Source organism: Equus asinus, unplaced genomic scaffold (genome assembly GCF_041296235.1).
Source record: "Equus asinus isolate D_3611 breed Donkey unplaced genomic scaffold, EquAss-T2T_v2 contig_583, whole genome shotgun sequence".
In the NCBI taxonomy this organism is placed as follows: Eukaryota; Metazoa; Chordata; class Mammalia; order Perissodactyla; family Equidae; genus Equus; species Equus asinus.
This window is the reverse complement of record NW_027225275.1, coordinates 224,466-246,298: the sequence shown is the minus strand read 5'-3', so window position 1 is coordinate 246,298 and position 21,833 is coordinate 224,466. Positions and strand designations below refer to the sequence as shown.

The 21,833-nt window shown below is 39.9% G+C and overlaps 1 pseudogene; it reads left to right on the top strand.

The window, feature by feature from the left end:
* The first annotated feature begins 2,107 nt into the window (after nt 1-2,107).
* Nucleotides 2,108-21,833, top strand: part of LOC139044072 (sodium/hydrogen exchanger 9B2-like) — a 52,077-nt pseudogene continuing 32,351 nt past the window's right edge.

Here is a 21,833-nt window from a genome sequence, read left to right as displayed (position 1 = left end):
GTGCTGCCCGGGCCTCCCGCGGGGGCGTCAGCGGCCCTGCAGCCGGCGGTGCGGGCTCTGCCGCCGGGGCTGCGTGCGCGCTGCGGGGCGCGGAGAGATGCTCCTCTGCCTTCCGGCTCTTCTGGCCGCTCTATGATCAGATCGCCACGAGAGACTCTAACGGGAGAAGGAAAGCCTAATAGCGTGTGTACACGAGAGAAACCCAGGAAAACAAGTAACTTGCCAAAATGGCCGAGGCCCTCGCCTTAAATGCCATCCTCAGCTGAAGACAAAAGATGTTGGGGGTGGGGAGAGCCAGGGGCTTCAGAGGGTAGGAAGGCAGTTCACAGGTAGGAGAAAAGGAGCAAACATTTGGAAAACAAGTGTTTGGCCACGCAGAAACAGAAGACAGAGGGGAGCCCAGCAAACAGGCTTTTCTAGGCTCCTCCCGCTCTACTGCCTCGTTCTTGTCACACCAAGGTGACATAGCTCGCTTCCTGAGACAGGTTTTTGTATCACTTTTAGGCGCTTAAAGTGAAGGTAACAAGAAAAACCTCTGAGTCTTTTTTTTCTTACAAATAATCCTAAAATAATGTTCATGTTGAAAGAACACATTTTGGGGTCACACATTTTGTTCCGCTTCAGTACACTCTGATGCTTGCACAACAAAATTGCCCGAGAACGCATTTCTCAGAACTATCAACATGTCAAGTGACTGTACTTCCCAGGCAGCAGCCTGTTATCTCACCCTAGAAGCTGGTGTACTTGTTGCCCTAGAAGATTAACAGCAGGAAGCCACATTTCCTTTAGCCTCCGGTCAAGAAATGGATAACATGAGTGGATAGAGAGAGGCAGATACCCTACTGAGACAAGTCAACCTCTGTTTCCACTGAAAGACTAAAAGCCCTTTTCAACCCCACTCCATCTCTCTAATGGGGCCTCCGCCTGAAGTTATTGCTGCTACAAAGTGCTCTCGTGAAATTCTAGTTTACTGTTTCTCTCCAAGTCAAGAATGTAACGTTTCAATTCAGCAAGTACCCGTGTGTCTTCTCTGGGCCACGCAGGCATGGGGACAGGAGATACAAATATGAATTAAATAAAGTTTCTGCCATTCAGTAACTCAAAATCCAATGGATCAGAATATACCTAACAAAAAATTAGGTAGTGGATTCATGGTATGCTAATGATGTGAGCAAAGTGACTGAATCGCATAATATATTTTCCAGCATATTTTGCCTGTATTTTTATTTTTTAATTTTTTCCTTTTTTTAGGATTTCCCTAGAAGGCATTGTAGAATTAGTGGGAAAAGGTCGATGATGTAGGTCTGAGCCCTGGGGCCTACACCAAAAGTTGCTATCCTGGATGTGGAAGTTTGGCCCTCACATCCATTCCTGCTTGCTTCTTGTATGCCTCTTTGTACAGGCGAAACTGGAAAGCTAAAGTATTTCCTAGACTCCCTCGCAGGTAGAGTTCTGGATGTAAAATTAGCGTCTGGCAAGTAGATGACTTGCCTGAGATTTCGAAGGCAGGGATGAGGCAGAGGCATCTCCCTGCTATTTTTGGCGAATTTCTGTTGACAAGGACGGTGCAGGAGATGCGAGTGTCCAGTCTCCAGAACTGTGGGTGTTGGGAGGGCCTTACAGCAGCAGGGACAGCCAGGTCAGCGTTGTCGTGTTGAAGCACCAGCTCTCTGGCTGTCCGGAGGTGGTTGAGGGAGGTGGGAAACATCTTCTGTGTTCTCTGTCCAGGCAGCTTCCAGATCCCAGCCTCTCTGGGTCTCAGCTACAGTGTTGTTCTTGAACGCTGTAGTCCCTGTGGGGTCTCCTGATTGAGGCAAAAATAGTACATTCCCCAGTGGTTCAGTTACTAGTGTTCTAGAAGTCCTTCCTGGAGGCCCAGCGTAGACCCTGCTCTCTAGCCCTTTCAACAGTTCACTCAATTCCCTGTAGAATCTCTTTCTGCTTAAAATACCTGGAGTGGTTTCTATTTTCTGCGCTGACTCATTAATATGTTTGCTCTGTAGCCTCCAAGAGTCATCTAAACCTAATCTCTTCAGTTTCTTTTGATGGGAAGTGAAGACATGAGATGAGGCCCAGGGGTCTGCAGTGATCTGATGCCTTCAGCTGGGCTGTGCCCTCACCGGGTGCTGCAGACCCCACATTGAGTTTATCCCTGAAGGTATTTGAGTTTGTTACGCATAGACTAGATTATCTCTGACATCTCTTGCTGTACAAATATAATGTAAACGCCTTCTTCATTTAAAACATTTACAGAATGTATTCTGTAACAAGAAATTGTTGAGTATCTGGTTCATGCCCAACTGTTTCCTAGTCCTATTGATAATTGATAGGCTGCTCACAGACCCCAATGATAGAACAGATGTTTCCTCTAGGGGAAAGGATTTACATCTTTTGCACACAAAGCCTAGGAACACAGTATGTGGGGAATGGAGCTGCCTGTATATACACTTGTGTGAGGCGGTGGTGTTCTCAGTGTTTTTAGAGTCATGTATCCTGCATGTTAAAGAAAGCACAATTATGATAAGTTCTAAAGAGTTTTTAACAGCTTTATAAAGTTATTAAAGATATCTTGTAGATATCATAAAAGCTCTTTGCCTTTTTCGAAATCCATTCCTTTATTTTTCTGTGCTTTACATGAAGGACTGAAAGGTTTGAATTTACCAGTGTCCCTTCAGCACATGTATGCTTTCTTCTCAGGGAAAATCCTATAAAAGGAGGAGAAAGCATTGAGGGGACTATTTTGGGACTGCATGATGTACTTAGTACTTTTTTAAGATTTTCTGTGACATAGGCATTTTCACCATTTTACTGATGAAGAAACTTATCTGTACTGGTTAAGTAACTTGCCCCAAATGGCCCAACTAGGAGGCAGTGACACAGGATTTACAGTAAGGATTAATCCCATTGTCCTCTAACCACTCCGCATCTTGCCGTTTATGGTGTAGTTGATGCAGATATACACAGAGTTCCCTACAGACACATTCTCTTTCACCTCTCATCCTTTAATCCTGTGGTTTCTCTGCCTGTACTGGTCTTTATTTTCTTCACAAGAGTGGGTCCTCTTTCAAGGCTTGACCCCAGCCAAGTAGGCAATACCTCCTTTCTCCATTTAACTATGTGACTGTACTTCTCACATCACAATTAAATTACCTTGAGGTAACACTAGCTGCTATAACAGATAAACTCAAAATCTCAGTAACAACACAGAGGCAGCTTATTTCTCCCTCATGGAAAGTTCAATCAGGTGTTCAGCTAGTGGCCTTCTACTCAGTGATTCAGGAACCCACACTCTTTTTATATTATGGCTGTGCCATCCCCTAAGACCGTCGAGTCCTTAGTTTCCAGGCAATGGACAGGAAAAGAGAGGGTATGTGGAAGACTGCATGAGAGGTTTCTTACAAGTGAAGAGTAGAAGTAGCAGACATTGTTCATGCCCACGTCCTGTGGCCAGAGCTCAGTAACATGCCACACTGACTTGCAAGAGAGGCTAGGAAATGTCAAATACCTGTGTGCGCAGGCAGCAGGGGAAACTGGTTTGATGAACACATATCAGTCTCTGTGCCTCCCTTAAAGAATAGAGACTGCATCTCAGTCATCTTGGTATCTTATCCAGTGAAAGTCTGATGAACGTCACTGATTTTGAAGTGATGGGGTTGCTGTCTTATGTGCCCCAAATTGAAACTTACTACATTCTATTATGGTTGCTTAAGGAATGATCTGTCATTCTCTGATTAGGTTTTAACCTCTGAGTAGAGGAACTATGTCAGACTGTTTACTTTTGAATCCCCAGCACAAGGACTAGAACATAGCAAGAGCTTAATAGATGTTTGTCAAATAAGTGAGTGAGTCCTCAGAGAGAAGAAAGAGGGACAGAGCTAGTCTATGTGGAGTTAGGAAATACTAATTGACAAGGTGACTTGTAAGTTAAATGTTGAATGACTGATAGAATTTTACCAAGTAGAGAGAGCAAAAAGGAAGTGCAGGCAGGGATGGTAGTGGTGTTGTGTTACTGTTTTGTTTGTTTCATGGGTAGAAATTTAGAAAACAATCACATGTTTATAAGCCCAATTTTTTTTAATTCGATATTCAAATATTACAAATGAACTTCAGGGATGGGGAGGGAAAATATACAACTTTACAATGTATATGATCTCTATTGACTAAAAGGGTGGTCCTAAAAACCTTGGTATTGGTCTTTAGCTACTAAAATTGTTATTTTCGGTTTATTTGTTGAGATATATCAATACAAAGGCAGTGTTCTGGTTGTGTGTCCTCTGAAGATTTTGCACCATGTCAAGAAGCTAGGGAGATAGATATGTGTGAGCCAAAGGTCCCTCATCACTGCTCCTCATCAGAACTTCTCAGAGCTGGCTCTGCGTCAGAATCACCTGTTGGATTGGTTAGGGTGCTTTTGGCTGCAAGTAACAGGATATTTGGCCAAAATTACTTTCAAAAATACAGGTTTAATTTTTCCCACACAACAAGATGTCTGAAGGTAAGCGCGTCCAGGGTTTGTTCGGTCCCCAGTGATATCAGGCTCTAGGTCACTTTCTATGAGCCAATCTTGCCTTTTTCTTCATGGGTGAATGATGGCTGCTAGAGTTCCAAGAAACATAGTGCCCCTCCACAGCTCCATTTCCACACACACACACACACACACACACAATTTAAAGGCACAAAGAGGAGAGGGTTCTCTTGCTTCCCTGTCTTTTTATTAGGAGTCTTACCCAGTGGCCTCCAATAGCCTTGCTCACAAACTTCATTGGACAGAGTGAATTACGCTCAGCTCTGAACCACCAGCCGGCAGAGAGGAATGGTGTTAGAGAGATTGATTTAGCCCAGTTGTGATTTACCCCTTGGGGTGGAGGAGGGCCCCACCGGCATGCCTGAGCAGTGGTTTTAGGTAGTTAGTAAGTCCTGTCTGCCACACTTGGGGGGTTCAGTCTCTGGAGATTCTGATTGTAGTAGGCCTAGAAATAATATTTTAAACTTTCAATTAAATGCTTTTTTCCTAGGTGAGGAGAGAGATTACAAAGGAGAAAAGCAAGTACTGGGTCCTTTCTTACCTAGGGATAATTTCCTTTCATTCATATCTCATTATACAGTGTTTTACTTTACGTGTCTGTATCAGTTAACCAAACAGCAGAGCAGTTGTTTTTCTCTGATAACTTGGTCCCATGTGGTTGGCACGCTAACACTTTCAGATGAGGTCGTTCTTGTTCAGGAAAACATTCTCAGTCGTTTCAGTACTTATTTATCAAGGACATTTTAAGCCCTACTCTTCACTTGATCTGAATTCGTCACGGCTGGGCAGTGCTCCTTTTGGAAAATGAGCCTTAGATCAGAGTTGGTTAGCAGGACCCAGGAACTGGAAGGTTTCTGTATGTTCTATATAGAAGTACTGCGTGAGACTGAGAACCCCCCCTTTCAACACGTGAATGGATAAACCCCGAAGGTAGGTGATGTTTATCATTGTAATCATTATAGAAGGCTTCATGAACAGTCCTGGAGATGCTCCTTCAAATGTACGAATACAGCACATATTGTACTCCAGCAATATATGTAAATTCTCAATAAGAACATCCCAGTAAATGTTGGACAGTCCATATCACAGACAACAAACAACAGGAATAATCAGCCTTTATCCATGTAATGATCTTTTAGCAGTAATTCAGTCGATAGCAGTAAGCCTTTGGACATTTGCAAATCATAGTTCTTTTATTTCCTCTGAAATATTACTGAAAGCACTTTTTTTTTTTTAAGGAAGATCAGCCCTGAGCTAACATCTGCCTCCAGTCCTCCTCTTTTTGCTGAGGAAGGCTGGCCCTGAGCTAACATCCATGCCCATCTTCCTCTACTTTATATGTGGGACGCCTGCCACAGCATGGCTTGACAAGTGGCATGTCGGTCCGCACCTGGGATCCGAACTGGGGAACTTTAGGCCACCGAAGTGGAACGTGTGAACTTAACCACTGTGCCACCAGGCCAGCCCGCAGAAAGCACCTTTAAACATTTAGATTAATAAGATAACCTGAAAAAGAGAAGGCTGATTTAACAAACATCTCCTCTATGTGAAAGCGTGTTTACAAAAGGGTTTTAATTGTGCTTCACTTGCCAGAAGGAGCAGGGCAAGTGATAGGCTCCTTCAGCTCCACCTTTTCTCTGTCCCATTTGTTGGGTTTCAGGAAAAGGTTTCATTTGGTGAAAGATTTTTGGCTTAAGAAATATTTGAAAACTGCTGTAGAAGATTCTAGGCAGTTCTCCATTTTCTTAACCACAAAAACAAAAATGACCTTAAATTGTAGCGGGTGGGATTAAGTTACCTAAAGTCAAATGACGAGATTCTATCTCTGAAAAATAGTGTTACCAAGGAAAGCTGTATTCCTTTTCTCTAAAGCTTTAAGAATTGCATAAATTTTTTCAATGTATTTTAAATTGCGTAAGAAAGTCTTCTTGTAAAAATCCTAACAGTACAGAAATATAGAGAATGAAAATGAAATTTCAACCTCTTCAATTCCATTTTCCACCCCAAAGGCAACTACTATTAACAGACCTTTTTTCTCTATTTACATCCATACTCATATACAGAACTGCTCATCTTCTTGATGTGCAGTTTTCTCTCAGGTTTGGAGGAAAGACTAAGGAAACTGTTCAGGTCCACAGCTCTATGATTTTGGTGGCATATATCCATAATACTGGAAAGCAAAGCTCAAATTGAGCCAAGATTGTTTCTAAGTGTTTGGGTCAGTCCTGTAGGAAATTCTGTATATTAAGAATGCTAGAGAGTCAGCAGCCGTTGGCGTGTGTATGCAGGTGACACCTGACCTACTGACCTACATGCAAGTGGACAGGCAGATGGTCTTAGCAGCCACGTCCCTGGGCTCAGGTCAAACCTCCTTCTTCTATTGAAATCTGTATTTGAGTCACAGAATTTGATTAAATTCATGTTATTTACTGAATTTATGAAATCTATAAAATTTCACCATTTGACGCAGGATAGGTTTTTTTTCCTAATATAGTGTACAGGTTGTGATATCAGTCTGAATAAGGCACTACCTTGATGGAGAAGCAGAAAAAAACTTGTTTCTGTGTATAGGCGCTTTTATCTAAAATATCTTCCGAGTTCTCAGTGTAATTTTCTGATAAACAAAAATCTCTCAAAGCCTCTCAGCTTAACTGGATTTTTTTAAAAGAAAACCTCCTTAATTCTTAGAATCTTAAGACATGGTTAAGTGGCAAGGTGTCAGCCAGTTAACTATTAATTGAGAATATGTAAATAATATTTGTCATGAGAATAGGACAAAAGTTCTTGTTCCATTCATTTTGTCACCAATGTTGTACAACCATTTAGGTTAGTACAATTTTTTATTCATAATAAACTCTATTAACATTTCTAACAATGGGAAAGAGTAAAGCTGAACATAATACAAGGTAGAAAATAAAAATATTTGTATTTGCTTGTAGAAGATGTTTTCAAACTTCTTGTGGAATGTGTTTTCAAACTTAGAATTAACTATGAGTATATATGAGTGGGATTTTAAATAAAATATTATAGCAAAAATGTAAAAATATAATATAGTGATTTGGTAGCGATGCATGAAGTCAATGATACAGATTAAAGAACCAACTCATTTCACAAGTTTTTACACGGTTTTACTGTGAGGCTTGGCTGACATTGGCTATTAGTTGAAAAAGTTACTTAGCTTCTCTAGGCAGTAGTTTTCTCATTTGAATGTTAAAGAGATTAGACTAGGATATTTCTAAAGACCTTTCCAACTTTTTTTATTCCATTACCCTGTGATTCTTAATTTCTTGGAAACCACCTAGTTTCTCTGAATTTCCCCACTTTTTCATTTTTCCATCCCAGATACTCAGCATCTCAGATGCTTAACAGCTCTTAAAACTTCCCTGGGACTGAGGACTTCAAAAGTCTTCCGTGAACACAATGAAAAAATAATTAAGGTCCATTAACTAGAGTATTTTATTTAACCAACATTGTTTAAAGAAAGAGCATTTCACTTAAATTTATTTTTTGGATAACTGACACCTATTTTATTGAATACCAGATTTTTGCTTATTTTAACATTCTCTTTAAAGAAAATCTCTAAATTGTATTATATATTTTAATGCCTTTAATAACAGAAAATATCTCCACATCATTTTCTTTTCTTTTCTTTTCTTTTTCTTGGAGATGTAGAATCACCTTTCTAAACATCTCTTATAATACTGGGGATCTTTCAGGGCAGTTCAGGTATGAAGGTTCTTATGAAGGATGCATTTGGTGGCAAGTGACAGGAACCCAGCTCGAACTGGTGAGGAATTAATTGGCTCACCTAACTGAAAGGAGCTGCTTCTAGGTGTACCAACAATATGAGTATTAATCTGGAGCTCTCTCTCTCTCTCTCTCTTTGCATATTCAGAATCTGCTTTGCTCTATGATCATTCTTTGGAAGGCTTTTCTTATATGTCACAAAGATTGTCAACAGCAAGTCTGGGCTTAGCAACTCTAAAAGAAAGCAAGCTCTTTCCCAGTGATTCCAGGAAACACCATAAAGCTGACTCTCATTAGCCAGGTATGAGTCACTTGCTCATGCCTAGAACAGTCAGTGTGACCAGGGAAGGAGCTCCTCATTGTCTAGGCCTGTCCCCCTCTCTGGAACATTGGTGCAGTAGGGGGTTGGGGAGGTGAGGATGACGTGAGCCTCACATGAACCATGGATGGAGACTAGGGGAGCTGTGGATTCCACAAGAGAAAATTAGTGTGCTGTTGCCAAAAAAGGAGGGGAAGAGACACTTGGCAGGACAAAACTGTAAATACTCCTGTGGAAAAGACATTTATCCCCACGTTTTGTACACCTAGATTGCTCTTTTCCATCTCTTTCACTGTCAGCTGTCACTCGTGCTGTTGTCAGTTTGCTTCTTTACAATCTCTTCATTCGTTTGTTTTAATTTATAACGTCTTATCTTCTGAGGGTTTGGAAACCAGATGAGCAGAGTCATTAGAGTTGTTTTCAAAATAAGAGTTAATGGGCTCTGAATGAGGACTGGAGAGCCTCTCTCTGAGTAAGGGGTATAAACTTTCTACTTTTTAATGGATTTCATCACATTTCTTTTGGCCCTTCAAAAGTCATTTCTGGGGGCCAGCCCTGTGGCCAAGTGGTTAAGTTCACACGCTCTGCTTCGGCGGCCCAGGGTTTCGCTGGTTCAGATCCTGGGTGCAGACATGGCACCGCTCATCAGGCCACGCTGAGGCAGCGTCCCACATGCTGCAACTAGAAGGACCCACAACTAAAATATACAACTGTATACTGGGGGGAATCTGGGGAGTTAAAAAGCAGAAAAAAAAAAAAAGATTGGCAACAGTTGGTAGCTCAGGTGCCAGTCTTTAAAAAAAAGTCATTTCTGCATATTTTCTGATTTCTTTGCCAAAACTGCTTTCTTAATAGGTGATATACTATTGTAATTTTAAGATCCAATGACTATGAACAGTAAATGCCATGAACACAGTTGCTTTAAGTAAAAGTTACATTTTTGTGATTTTTCTAAATTTAAGTGGGTTTCTGACGATAGCTTACGTGTTCTTTTGGAAATGAAAACAGCAGAGAATAAACAAAGCTGAGCAGCTGTAAGTTGCTTTACTGGACTTACTAAAAGACTGGCATTTTATTTTACCTTTCCTCTTTGTAATACTGCTCTGATTGCAGATAAGTAGTTTAGCATTCATGGTGGAGTTTAGGGGAGAATAGGGAAATTTTTTTGAAACACAAAACTATGTATTTCCACAAATATCATATACTGTGCAACACACCAAGTTTTGATCATTTATGTTAAAAAGGACCAGAATAACATTAATAAAATAAATTCTCAAAGGCTTCATTTTAGTTAATAGTTTATCTCTACTAGAAATAATCAGTTGTACTTGTTGGCTGTTTAAAAATACTCTTCGTAAGTAGCATAATTGGCTGATTTTGAGAATTTGGTGGAGGTAGTTCTAGTGGCGCTGCCCAAGAGTTTCTATGTAATTCTACTAAAGAAAAAGGTGAAGAAATGACAGTGGTGAGTGTTACATCCACCTAATCAAGAAGCTGGCCTTGACAGAAAGAAGTAAAAAATATGGTCAAAGAAAATCAATGGGCTTAAGTAATAAATTCTTCAAGGTTAATAGGAAAAGCAGAAGGATTCTTAGAGATTTATGATAATTAGAGAGAAGGAATATGAGTGGCTTATAACCAACACTGTTGGATGCTTATCGTGTGCATGGTTGGAACTACTCGTCTCCATTTTGTAGATAAGGAATTAGTTAGAAAGAGGCTAAGCGATTTGGTATATGATGGAGCTGAACTTCAGACCCAGGTTTGTCCAACTCCAGAGCCAGCAGACCTGGTCACTTACTCTGAGATGAAGGGTCATTCTCTACAGAGGGTAAAGGCCAAGCCCCATGGTTTTGGACGTGATATTCCAAATCTCTACCCTCCTCCCCCGTTACTCTCAGCCTCCTCCTACATGCAAAGTGGGAGCAGCAAAGTTTCCCTCACACCCCACTGGCTTTCATGCTTCTATGCCCTTAAGACAAGGGTTTTCTGAGCCCAACATTTTCCTGTCAAAATGCTGTTCTTTCTCATTATGAGTCTAAATTTTGGAGTAAGTTTTTTAATTCAAAAAATTATATATACATATATATAATATGTCATCATATATGCATATGTTTATTATACATAATAAAAATCAAGCTGAAGGTTCTTTGAGATGCCTTTCTGGCTAACACTGTGTTTTGTAAGGAAGAAAAATGGTGGTGGTGATGGTGGTCGTGGTGGAAAGGATATAATTTTCTTTGAAATTTTAAATTCAAACATCTTGGCACTTTGTTAAACAGAAAATGATTCCTTGAGGCAGGAGTCCTGTCTAATTAATCTTTGTCTTTATGGCCTAGCATAGTGCCTGGCACATATTAGGCACTTAAATATGTGTTGAATTAGATTTTCCCTTATCTTACATAATTTTTCCTTTGGTCCTACCTAGGTTTGTAGTTTGTACCTCTACTATAATATTCATCATACATGTTGCATTAGGAATAACTTTGGTTACTAGTAAAAAGAAAACTTGACTAATAGTGGTTTAAACCATTACCTCAAAGCTTGGCAGCCCAAGACTGATGCAGCAACTCAAGGATGTCATCAGGGAACCCACTCCACTTCTGTACTCTCTTTGGTATAAGGCTTTTTATTCTCTTGGTGGAAAGAGGGCTGCTGTCCCCCAGGTAGTGTATCTACATCCAAGGAAGGAGAAAGGGAAATGTTAGAGGTGAAAAGTAAACAGTATGATTCTCAAAAGTCCTTCCCTTATTATTTGGGAATGAAAGCCCTTCCCAGGGACTCCCACTTATGTCTCATTACATAGAGCTGGGACACATGGCTACCTCTAGCTGCAAACATGGCTAAGAATTGGATTATGTGGCTTTTCAGCCTCTATAGCCTGGGCAGCCAGGGGAGAAAAGGTTGAAGTGGGTGTTTACGAAGCCAACCTTGTAGGTCTGCCCTACAAGTTTTTAGTTACTTGGTATAAGTTTATGTTTCCTGGCATACCATAAGCCTATGGAAAACAAAGAATGTGTTTTGGCAATCTTTGAGTTACCCATAATAACCAGCAGGAGACTACCATAGCACTTATAGTGTCTAAGACATTGTGGCTACTCAATCAATGTTGTATTTTTTTACTTTAATTCAGAAATAAGAGCCGGGCAGGAATTAGTGACTCTGGTTTCTCTGAAAATGATGGAGTCCATAGATTTCTCTTTGGTGACTCATTTCCTCTATCAACATTGGAAAATTACCTGGAGCTTTCCTGCTTCATCAAGTTGGCCCATTACAGAGGACAATTTAACAGTAATATTGCCTGGAATGTGTAAAGTATAACTCAAAAAACAGGATGGGAGAGAAATCATGAACATATGATGGTCAACAAGGGCTTTTTTAAGAGAGATAAAAAGGTAGATAAGCAATAGGATAATATATTGTAATCAAAGAAAAGATTAGCAATTGAAAGTTAAGAATAATCTAAAATATCTTAGCCATTCAGAGTTCTAAGGGGAAAAATAAGTACAATTCATTCCTTTAAATGGCTCAAATTGCTGTCTGATTCATTTATTTAAATCCCAAATTGCTATTCTATATCTATACTGTTTCTCCTTCAGAACAGATCTTGTTCCTTTTCCCTCTATCATCTTACTCTTAATTATCAATCATGGAGAATGAAGATAAGACAATTGAACATGAAGATTTGGCACCATCCACAGAGATGAATAACATAGCCTCTACGGATCAAGAAACCCAGGTAAATCTGTGATCAAGTGTAGACCGTCTCAACCATTTCCTTAAGGAAGGGACTTCCAAATCTATGATAGCAACGTGTCCTCTTCGTTCTCTGTCACTCAGTTAACAATTCTCCCATTCTTAATCCCCAAGCTTGTACAGTAGGTGTGACTACCAATTTTCCCAGTCATTTTAGCAGCTAGCCCTACATAAAACTGCAGAAATAGAGAGCCTGTGAAATGCTTTGTGTTCGCAGCCTAAACCCTAGAATGCTTCTGGTTTCTTCCCTCTCTGTTTTTATTGCTTAAATTTAAGTAGATGAATGAATGTGAATTGTTTTTCATCACAGATAGTTATTTTTTTTCTGAACCACTTTGATATATTTACCAACTATTGCTTTGAATCATATCTTAAATAGGCTAATTTTTAAACAGTATTGCAAATGTAATGACATTGTATGTGACTCAGGCATTTATAATGCTACAATAGTGACTCAGTGGTAAACACCCCTAAGAGAGTTCTTGTTCCAAGCAGTAGCTGATTAGCTAGAAATGAAGCTGTATATTTCCCCTATGAACTGTTACCCTTAATTCTAATAATGGAAATTTTATTCGTGATGTGGTGGCTCAGTGAGTATAAAAATGGACAGCAAATGTACAGTTTTAAGTATTTTTTTAATTGCTTTAAACACAGGAGGAGACAGTTATGAACCTCAAAGGTACAGAGGGAAATGAACCAACAGAAGGAAGTAACCTATTGAGTAGCAGTGAAAAAAGGCTGCAGGAAACACCAACTGAATCAACTCATTTGCAAAGACTGAGACAAACATTTGCTTGCCTCCACATGGTTTACTGGATAGAGTGATAACAAATGGTATGTAAATGGTACGGGTGAATTCAGAAAGATGGTAAAAGATGAAGTTGTCATATAATGAAAGATTTCAAATAATATGGTTTAAAGGACAAAAAGAAGTTTATTTCTCTCACACATAAAAACTACTAGGTGGGGTCAGCCAGGTGGTGTACTGGTTAAGTTCACATGCTCCCTTTCAGCAGCCCAGGGTTTCACCATTCGGATCGTGGGTGCAGACGTAGCACCCCTCATCCAGCCATGCTGAGGCAGCGTCCCACACAGCAGAACTAGAAAGATCTTCAACTAGGATATACAACTACGTACTGGGGCTTTGAGGAGGAAAAAAACAAGAAAAAAGAGGAAGATTGGCAACAGATGGTAGCTCAGGGCCAATCTTTCTCACCAAAAAAAGGATACCTTAAAACCATATTTAAAAAAAAAAGAGGGGTCGGCCCCATGGCCGAGAGGTTAAGTTGGCAAGCCCCACTTTGGTGGCCCAGGGTTTCACCAGTTCAGATCCTGGGCGCAGACATGGCACCACTCATCAAGCCACACTGAGCGGCGTCCCACATGCCACAATTAGAAGGACCTACAACTAAAAATACACAACTATGTACCAGGAGGCTTTGGGGAGAAAAAGGAAAAATAAAATCTTAAAGAAAAAAAGGGGAGAGTAGAAACGGGTGGGCTTCCCTTCTGAAAAGAAAAAAAAAAGTTACTGGGTGAACAATTCACAATGGTATGTGTCTTTATTCCACACAGTCACTAGGGGCCCAGGCTGAAAAGCTCCACCATCTTCAACATGGAGGGCTTCCAAGAGCACTGTGGTCACCACCATTCCAGCTGTCAGAAAGAGGAAAAGAGCAGAGATCAAGGACCTTTTCCTCTTCTGCGTCAGAGTAATCTCACAGGATTATGTTAGACCTCCAATGAGAAAAGTGATTGAGAAATCAGTTGTAAACAGAAAAGCATTACATAAATGTTGGTTGTTATTACTGTTAAGTAATGCAACTAAGGTTTAAGCCAACACAGCTACACTTCCAAATGTCACATCATTTTATAAGGAAGAATCCTCGTTTGCAATTCAATTTATTCCCATAGAGCTGCTATTACTTAAAACATTTGGGAGGAGTGACGTCAGCAATATGGCTGAGTGAGCTAGTCCCTTCCTCGCTCTCCCTTTTGAGTTATAACTAAATGGACACTTACTGACCAACAGAGGAAACCCACACAGCACAACAGGATGCCTGAGAGACACACGCAGCTATAAATCTGAGGGTGGGTGGACTGGCCCCCCAGGAAGTGATGGAGACAGGTGAGCACACCCTGTTCTCCCCGCTAACCCTGTGCATGCAACACGAACACTCCAACCTGGTGCAAGCACCTGGAAAGTGGGAACACGCAGCAGGGCAACCATAAGAGGAGGCGGCGGTAACCCTTAGCCTGCACTCGTGGTTGATCTCCCAGTGGAGAGAGGGAGCCCACCACACCCCTGTGCGGTAAAGGAGCAGCCATAGCCCAGGTCCCAGCAGGGAAGCCCTGCCCACCAAGCTCAGCAGCCCCACGGACTGCAGATCGTAAACAGGGACCTCAGCAGATTTCCAAGCTGGGGCAAATACTTCGCAGGTGTGCATGAATGCTCACAGTGCAGCTGTGCTCCCAAAGAGGTAACCAGTCCAGGCAACTGTGGGAATAGGTGTGGCAGCTTTGAACCCACATGCACTTACTTTCCTGGTGGGGAGGGGGAGCCCACCATGCCCCAGGGCTGTCAAGGAGCAGCCATAGCTCAGGTCTCTGCCTGGAAGCCCTGCCCACCAAGCTCAGTAGCACCACGGACTGTGGATCATAAGGGACCTCAGCAGATTTTTGTGCTGGGACAAACACTTCCAGGCACACATGAGTGCTCCCAAAGAGGGAACATGTCCCAGGCAGCTGTGGGAATAGGTGAGGTAGCTTTGAGCCCACTGGTGATCACTTTCCGGTGGAGAGGGGGAGCTCAGAGTGCCCCTGAGGCACCAAAGAGTGGCCCTAGCCTAGTGAGGAAGCCCCGCCTGACAAGGACAGTCCACACAAGTGCCTGAATGCATCCCAGGCTGGGGCAAGCACCCATAATACCCCCACAGCTTCCAGCAGATGGGGTACGGCCAGAAACACTACTCCTGCTCCCCGCTAGCGGTAACAGGGGGAATCTGCATCCTAAGAATACCACAAATGCCACAACAAAAGATTAGTTCATCAAACACCATGAGAAACTGCAGCAACAATTCAGACCAGGAGGAAAATGACAATTCTCCAGAAACCAACATGGAAGATACAGAAATATACAAGCTAAATGACCGAGAATTCAAAATAGCCATCATAAGGAAACTCAACGATTTACAAGAAAACACAGAAAGACAGTTCAAGGAGCCCAGCAACAAAATGGATCTCTTCACCAAAGAGATTAAAACTATAAAAAAAATCAAGCAGAAATTCTGGATATGAAAAACACAAATAATAATCTAGAATCATTAAGAAATAGAATTGATCTTATGGAGGAAAGAATTAGTCTTCTTGAGGATAAAAATGTAAAAATTCTACAGGTGGAGGAGGAGACAGAACTAAGATTTTTTCAAAATGAAGGAATTCTTCAAGAAATATCTGACTCAATTAGGAAAAGCAACATAAGGATTATAGGTATCCCAGAGGGAGAAGGGAGGGAGAAAGAAGCAGAGAGCTTATTCAAAGAAATAATTGCTGAGAACTTCCCAAACATGGGGATGGTTTCAGATTTACAGATAAATGAAGTTAATCGTATGCGCAACTTTATCAATGTGAAAAGACCCTCTCCAAGGCATATAATAGTAAAAACGGCAAAAGTTTGGGATAAACAAAGAATATTAGGAGCAGCAAGGTACAAGAAGATAACCTACAGAGGAAGCCCCGTCAGGCTTTCAGCAGATTTCTCAGCAGAAACCTCACAGGCTAGGAGAGAATGGAATAATATATTCAAAATACTGAAAGACAAAAACTTTCAGCCAAGAATACTCTATCCAGCAAAACTTTTCCTCAGATACAATAGAGAAGTGAAAGCTTTCCTGGATGAACAAAAGCTGAGGGAGTTCACTGCCACCAGACCTCCCCTACAAGAAATAATTAAAGATGCCCTCACACTGGCAACAAAAAGGCGAAGGTCTACAAAGCTCTGAGCAAGAAGGTAAATAGACAGACATGATCAGAAACCTGCAGCTCTCTACCAGAATAGGAAGGTAAAGACTCAATTACAACTTAAAAGAGAAAGGGAAAGAAAGCATCAGAAGCAATGATAAACACTTCAACTTAGCCACAAACTCAGGAAATTAAAAACAGAACATTGTGTAACAGCAATTACCCAGAAGGGGAGAGGAAATGGAAGGAACTTGCTTAGGTTAATGGCGATAAGAGGCTATGAGAAAATGGACTGTCTCATCTCCAATATCTTTCATACAATCCTCACGGTAACCACTAAACAAAAAAATCAGAGCAAAACCACAATTCACAAAGAGAGAGAACTGAGAAATCCCTCTTGGAAAACCAACAAAATGAAATGGCAGTCAGAAATGGAAAGGAAGAGAAACAGTGGAATCATAGAACAACTAGAAAACGAGATAAAATGGCAGCATTAAGCCCTCATATAACAATAATCTCTCTAAATGTAAATAGACTGAACTCTCCAATCAAAAGACATAGAGTAGCTGGATGGATTAAAAAACAAGACCCAACAATATGCTGCCTCCAGGAAACGCACCTCAGCTACAAAGACAAACATAGGCTTAGAGTGAAGGGATGGAAGACAATACTTCAAGCTAATGGCCAACAAAAGAAAGCAGGGGTTGCCATACTTTTTATCAGACAAGGCAGACTTCAAGTTAAAGAAGACAATGAGAGACAAGGAGGGGCAGTATTTAACGATAAAAGGGAAATTCCATCGAGAGGACATAACACTTATTAATATATATGCACCTAGCACAGGGTCACCAAAGTACATAAAGCGATTATTAACAGACCTACAGGGAGAAATTAAGAGCAACACAATCACAGTAGGGGACCGCAGCACCACACTTACTTCAAGGGACAGATCATCCAGACAGAAATTCAACAAGGAAATTGCAGATTTAAATGAAACACTTGACCAGATGGAGTTAATGGACATATATAGAGCATTCCATCCAAAAACAGCGGAATATACGTTCTTCTCAAGTGCCCATGGAACATTCTCAAAGATAGACCATATGTTGGATAGCAAGGCAGCCTCAATAAATTCAAGAAGATTGAAATCATCCCAACCATCTTTTCTGACCACAATGCTAGGAAGCTAGAAATCAACCACAAGAACAAAACTGGGAAAGTCGGAAATATGTGGACATGCTATTGAACAACCATTGGATCATTGAAGAAATCAAAGAGGAAATTAAAAAATAACTGGAGACAAATGAAAATGAAAATACAACATACCAATTCTTATGGGATGCAGCAAAAGCAGTCATGAGAGGGAAATTCATAGCAACACAGGCCCACTTCAACAAGCAAGAAAAATCTCAAATAAGTAATCTTAACATACAGCTAACAGAGCTAGAAAAAGAAGAACAGATAAAGCCCAAAGTCGGCAGAAGGAGGGAAATAATAAACATCAAAGCAGAAATAAATGAAATATAGACTAAAAAAGCAGTAAAAAGGATTGATGAATCTAACAGCTGGTTCTTTGAGCAGATAAACAAAATTGACAGAACCTTAGCCAGACTCAACAAGAAAAAAAGAGAGAAGGCTCAAATAAATAAAATTAGAAATGAAAGAGAAATTACAACAGATACGGCAGAAATACAAAGGATTATAAGAGACTATTGTGAAAAACTGTATGCCCACAAATTTGATAACCTAGAAGAAATGGATGGATTCCTATACTCATATAACCTCCCAAAACTGAATCAATAAGAAACAGAATCTGAACAGACCAATCACAAGTACAGAGCTTGAAAGAGTAATCATAAACTTCCCAAAAAACAAAAGTCCAAGACCAGATGGCTTCTCTGGAGAATTGTACCAAACATTCAAAGAAGATTTAGTACCTATTCTCCTCAAACTATTCTGAAAAATTGAAGAAGAGGGAACATTTCCTAACACATTCTGTGAGGCCAACATTACCCTGATACCAAAACCAGACAAAGACAACACGAAGAAGGAAAACTACATGCCAATATCACTGATGAACTTAGATGCAAAAATCCTCAACAAAATATTGGCAAACTGAATACAGCAATACATTAAAAGAATCATACACCATGATCAAGTGGGATTCATTCCAGGGACGCAGGGATGCTTCAACATCCATGAATCAATCAGTGTGATACACCACATTAACAAAATGAGGAATAAAAATCACATGATCATCTCAATAGATGCAGAGAAAGCATTTCACAAGAGCCAACATCCATTTATGATAAAAACTATCAATAAAATGGGTATTAAAGGAAAGTACCTCAACATAATAAAGGCCATATATGACAAACCCACAGCCAACATCATACTCAATGGGGAAAAACTGAAAGACATTCCTCTGAGAACAGGAACGAGACAATGGTGCCCACTCTCACCACTCTTATTCCACATATTACTGGAGGTTTTGGCCAGAGCAGTTAGGCAAGAAAAAGAAAAGGAATCCAAATTGGAAAGGAAGAAGTGAAACTTTCACTATTTGTAGATGATGTGATTCTATATATAGAAAACCCTAAAGAATCCACCAGAAAACTCCTAGAAATAATCAACAACTACAGCAAAGTTGCAGGGTACAAAATCAATTTTAAAAAATCAGTTGCATTCCTATACGCTAACAATGAACTAGCAGGAAAAGAAATCAAGAATACAATCCCATTTACAGCTGCAAGAAAAAGAATAAAATACCTAGAAATAAACTTAACCAAGTAGGTGAAAGATGTGTACACTGAAAACTATAAGTCATTACTGAAAGAAATTGAGGAAGATGTAAAGAAATGGAAAGATTTTCCATGCACATGGGTTGGAAGAAGAAACATAGTCAAAATGTCCATACTACCTAAAGCAATCTACAGATTCAGTGGAATCCCAATCAGAATCCCAATGACATTCTTCACAAAAATAGAACAAAGAATTCAAAAATTTATATGAAACAACAAAAGACCCCAAATAGCCAAAGCAATCCTGAGAAAAAAGAACAAAGCTGGAGGTATCACAACCCTGACTTTAAAACATACTACAAAGCTACAGTAATCAAAACAGCGTGGTAGTGGCACCAAAACAAACAGATCAATGGATCAAAATTGAAAGCCCAGAAATAAAACCACACATCTATGGACAGTTAATCTTTGACAAAGGAGCAAAGAATGGAGAAAGGAAAGTCTCTTCAATAAATGGTGTTGGGAAAACTGGACAGCTACATGCAAGAGAATGAAAGTAGACCATTATCTTTCACCACACACAAAAATTAACTCCAAATGGATTAAAGATTTGAATGTAAGAACTGAAACCGTAAAACCCCTACAAGAAAAAACAGGCAGTACACTCTTTGACTTTGGTCTTAGCCACATCTTTTTGAATACCGTGTCTACTCGGGTAAGGGGAACAAAAGAAAAAGGTAACAAATGGGACTACATCAGACTAAAAAGCTTCTACAAAGCAAAGGAAACCATCAACAAAATGAAAAGACAACCCACCAACTAGGAGAAAATATTTGCAAATCATTTATCAAACAAGGGGTTGATATCCAAAGTACATAAAGAACTCACACACCTCAACAAAAACAAACAACCCGATCAAAAAGTGGGCAGAGGATATGAACAGACATTTTCAAAGGTAGATATACAGATGGCCAACAGGCACGTGAAAAGACGCTCAACATCACTAATTGTTAGGGAAATACAAATCAAAACTACAATGAGATATCTCCTTACACCAGTCAGAATGGCTGTAATTGCCAAGACCAAAAACAACAAATGTTGGACAGGATGTAGAGAAAAGGGAACCCTCATCCACTGCTGGCGGGAATGCAAACTGGTGCAGCCACTATGCAAGACAGTATGGAGATTCCTCAAAAAACTAAAAATAGAACTACCATGTGACCCAGCTATGCCACTACTGGGTATCTACCCAAACAACTTGAAATCAACAATCCAAAGTAACATATGCACCCCTGTGTTCATTGCAGCGCTATGCACAATAGCCAAACATGGAAACAATCCAAGTGCCCAACGACCAATGACTGGATAAAGAAGATGTGGTACATATATACAATGGAATACTACTAAGCCATAAAAAGACAAAATCTTCCCATTTGCAACAACATGGATGGACCTGCAGGGTATTATTTGCTAAGCGAAATAAGCCAGACTAAGAAAGACAAACACCATATGATTTCACTTATATGCAGAACATAAACAAACACACGGACAAAGAAAATAGTTCAGTGGTTACCAGGGGAAGGGGGCTGGAGGGTGGGCACGAGATGAAGGGAAGCACTTATGTGGTGACAGACAAGAAATAATGTACAACTGAAATTTCACAATGATGCAAACTATTATGAATCTCAATTTTAAAAAAACAAAATATTTGGAAGATTTTTCCTTGAGAATTTATCTCAGCACAATTTTGGATATTGTTAGAGTTGGGGTATATTTGTCTTTTAGGAATGGATTTGGTCTTTGGAGGCAGCCAAACATTAAGCTGATATCAATTTGATTAATAAATGGATGTTCAGATTCAGTAATGCTGTTTTTTGTTCAAAAAAGAAGTGTGTGAATGTACCTGTGTGTGTATGTACGCTCTGAAGCTCACGAAATGAAAATGAAAGACATTTTACCATTCTCAACTGGAACAATGGTATGTTATACTTTAGACTCTGAATATGTTTTTACTGAAATTAGTTAATTTTCTAAACTAGCATGAGAAAAAAATCTCAAACTTTATTTAAAACACATGGAGAAAACCAGGTTCCAAAATGTACACTAGTTCATAAGGCAACAGATAATTTAATACCTTTTCTGTCCTTTTTATTATTTTTTTAAACTTTTACCCTTCAAATTATGGCACATTTCTAGTTAAAACATTTACAGGAAAACTGATACAGATTGACATAGGAAAGGTGTAAATGAACGATGTGGTCTGGAGACTCACTGTTTTGAGTTCTGTAATCGTTGTCCATCAGCTGCCTGAGAAGTGGACTCACGTGTGTGAGCGCCTCTTCTCTTGTTTTCTGTACTTCTGTTCCTGAGGCTCACAAGAGGGCTTTCTCCTGTACTCCTTCCTGTGCCCATTTAGAATACATAAGTATTTGTCTTAAGAAGTCAATCTTACATGTGAAAAAATGATTTTCCAAAATCATAAATGAGAAGTAAATTATTAACTAAATTAAAGATGATTTAGAGAAACCTTATACACATATATTTACTGTGTATTTAGAACTGAATTTTGAGTATGGGAGAGGAAAGGAAAATTAGAGATTTTTTTTAAAAGTGGTCTTGAAGTAGAAAACTACCTTGCTGAATTTAGTATAAAATCAGGTTCATGCTGTGATACAGTAAAATTTAGTAGCTGGTAATTCCTACTTTCCCATTATACCTTCAATACTGTATAGAAATTTCAGCCCCTATAGCCAACTGGAAAATACTGAAGGCCTTAAGTTATTTA